The sequence below is a fragment of the Heteronotia binoei genome, chromosome 8 (genome assembly GCF_032191835.1).
Source record: "Heteronotia binoei isolate CCM8104 ecotype False Entrance Well chromosome 8, APGP_CSIRO_Hbin_v1, whole genome shotgun sequence".
Lineage (NCBI taxonomy): Eukaryota > Metazoa > Chordata > Lepidosauria > Squamata > Gekkonidae > Heteronotia > Heteronotia binoei.
The window spans coordinates 108936694-108940169 of NC_083230.1; the positions used below are offsets into that span (position 1 = coordinate 108936694).

Genomic DNA, 3476 nt, shown 5'->3' on the forward strand with positions numbered 1-3476 from the left:
TAGATTTATTCCCTGCCCTTCTCCCTGAATCAGAATCTCAGAGCGGCTCACTATCTCCTTTATCTTCTTCCCCCACAACAGACACCCTGTGAGGTGGGTGGGCCTGAGAGAGCTCTCCCAGAAGCTGCCCTTTCAAGGACAACCTCTGCCAGAGCTATGGCTGAACCAAGGCCGTTCCAGCGGATGCAAGTGGAGGAGTGGGGAATCAAACCCGGTTCTCCCAGATAAGAGTCCGCACACTTAACCACTACACCAAACTAGCTCTCTTCATGGTGTTTCATCAGCAACCATGCATGCACAATTAATGCAGAGGAGAGAAAGACACAAGTTACCTGAAAGGCCTGGCAAAGGCAACAAGCCAGAAAGAGATATGTACAAAATCTGAAAATAATAATTTAAAAAATGACACGGTGGAGGATTCATTGGCTTCCATTCCGAAGCACAATCAGGTCATTTATTTATTTAGTTAAACCTTTGGAGAGACGGTGGCTCAATGGTAGAGCATCTGCTTGATAAGCAGAAGGTCCCAGGTTCAATCCCTGGCATCTGCAACTGAAAAGGGTCCAGGCAAGTAGGTATGAAAAACCTCAGCTTGAGACCCTGGAGAGCCGCTACCGTCTGAGTAGACAATACTGACTTTGATGGACCAAAGAGGGTTTGATTCAGTAGAAGGCAGTTTCATATGTTCATTTGGGGCAGCACAATCCAGGGATCTAGATAGATGATAGATAGGTAACAGACAGAGAGACAGACAGACAGACAGACAGACAGACAGACAGACAGACAGACAGACAGACAGACAGACAGACAGATAGATAGATAGATAGATAGATAGATAGATAGATAGATAGATAGATAGATAGATAGATAGATAGATAGATAGATAGATAGGAAATAATTTCAAGACAGAGCCCACATCAGAATAATATTATTTCACTCCCACACTGGCAACCTCTCCAGCCTCAAGTTTTTCTTCTTCTTCTTTTTCATTTTCAACCTCATCTCCTCTTTGATCCCTACCATCGTAATTTTTAGCCACCACCTTGATCTGTTCCTCAACAGGTTATTACCTCTAAGCAAAGCCTCTGCAGTTATTTTGTCCCCCCCCTCCCATGGAGAAATGCTTTGTGAATTATATTACCTATATGGATCATATTTAGTCGGCTGGCTGGAAAGAATGTAGGGGCTAACCCTTCCATTTCCTGCATTGCATGGGATTTAGACACATAACTCCCATCAAATGCTCCATTAAATTGCTGTCCAGGAATGTATGAAAGTTATATTTCTCTGCATCTTCACAACATAGAAGTAGGTCGGATTGCTAAGGAACATACGGGATTTTTTAAAAGTAGCATTAGGTAACTGGGTGCAAGATTAGCAAAACATCAGGATAAGAGAGAGCAATTTAAGTTGTATGATGTAGGGCTCACTTGGTCTCCCTCTTCTATGTATAGAGAAGGGATTTGTGCTCCTACCTATGGGGTGGGCAATTAACAACAGATGGTGTTTTCCAGTGTGAGCTCATTCTAAGCCCATCTTGGATTTTTTCCCCCTCTGCTTTTGTACCTTTCGTAAACCACAAGACAGGAAGGAAGTCTGCAATGGTTCATTGAGCCTGGCAGAAGGGAAGCTGTTGTTTTTTTAATTAAAAAGAAACATTATCAAACTGATAGGCAGGGTATAGATTGAGAACAAGGCAATTTAATGCAAACAGAATACGGCAACTAACTGCTGAGAGACTCCCTGTTTTGTTGTACTTTACACACTAGGTTGTTTTTTTGTTGTCTTGGTCTACTCTCCAAAGTCAAGACTTTTTTTTGCAGAAAAAGCCCAGCAGGAACTCATCTGGATATTAGGCCACACCCCCTGACATCACCATTGTTCCTCAAAGGAGCTTTTTTTTAAAAAAAAAAAAGCCCAGCAGGAACTCATTTGCATATTAGGCCACACACCCCTGATGCTAAGCTAGCTGGAACTGCTTTCCTGTGCGTTCCTGCTAAAAAAAAAGCCTTGGCCAAAGTTATGCTTAGAGCGTAGTTGCGTAAAACAGCAACATCGTCTTCCACCAGCAAGGTTACCAAACTCCAAGTGGGTCCTGGAGGCCTCCCAAAATTACAACTGATGTACAGACTGCAGGGATCAGTTCCCCTGGAAGAAGCAGTGGCTTTGGAGGGCAGATTCTGAAGCGAAGCATCCCTGCCAATCTCACTTCCTCCTCAAATTCAGCCTTCTGTAGGAGCTGAAAAAGATTTTCTTCTTTCTTCCCTCCCAGTGTCTTTGCCCAAGAGATTATGGGGAATAAGGGCCTTCCTCCAGCCCTCGTAAGAACATAAAAGAAGCCATGTTGGATCAGGCCAGTGGCCTATCCAGTCCAACACTCTGTATCACACAGTGACCAAAAAAACCAGGTGCCATCAGGAGGTTCACCAGTGGGGCCAGGACACTAGAAGCCCTCCCACTGTGCCCCCCCACCCCACCCCAAGCACCAAGAATACACAGAATCGCTGCTCCAGACAGAGAGTTCCAACAATATGCTGTGGCTAACAGCCACTGATGGACCTCTGCTCCATGTGCTTATCCAATCCCCTCTTGAAGCTGCCTATGCTTGTAGCTGCCATCACCTCCTGTGGCAGTGAATTCCATGTGATAATCACTCTTTGGGTGAAGAAGTACTTCTTTTTATCCATTCTAACCTGACTGCTCAGCAATTTCATGGAGTGTCCATGAATTCTTGTATTGTGAGAAAGGGAGAAAGCCCTCCTTTCTTCTCTCCTTTCTCTGAGGCACTAATAGAGGCTGCATGCCTATGTGTGTGAGTGTGTGAAGTGCTTTACACATTCCTCATCCCTGCCCAACTAACTGTCCACAACCCAACCAGGAGTTGGGTTCATGGCTTGATGCCTCCCTGGGTGAGATCATGGACCACAATCTGAAATCTCTAAAAGAAAAAGGACCTTTAGTTGGTAGAATCTCAATTCATTAGAGCACAACAGCATGGGAAAACGCTGGGTTTGGAAAACTCCCGGGTTTTGGGTCTCCGTATGTATTCCTTCCATCCTTCCGAGGTCCGTAAAATGAGTACCCAGCTTACAGAGGGGAAAGTGTAGATGACTGGAGAAGGCAATGGCAAACCACCCCATAAAAAGTCTGCCGTGAAAACGTTGTGAAAGCAACGTCACCCCGGAGTCGGAAAGGACTGGGGCTTGCACAGGGGACCTTTCCTTTCCATGTATTGCAGGGATGTTTACTCAACTCAAATTAACGTGCACCTCCCAAAATTTTATGGCCCAATTTCCAAATAGCCATCTTTCTTGGCTCACTCGACAGGCTGACAAATGGCCATGGTTTCCTGCCTATTTGGATCTGTAAAGAACACTCCTCTCCTTTCATCCTTAAATCTATAGAGTTCGGCTTTGTTCCCTGGAAATAATGTTTATATGGAAATCAGGGCTTTCCTGGAAGTTAACTAAGGTATC

General features: G+C 44.7%; 1 non-coding gene across 1 annotated transcript; it reads left to right on the top strand.

The window, feature by feature from the left end:
- Positions 1-484: 484 nt before the first annotated feature.
- On the top strand, positions 485-551 carry TRNAI-GAU (transfer RNA isoleucine (anticodon GAU)). Its single transcript has one exon. It is a non-coding gene; the product is annotated as a tRNA-Ile (tRNA).
- Positions 552-3476: the final 2925 nt, after the last annotated feature.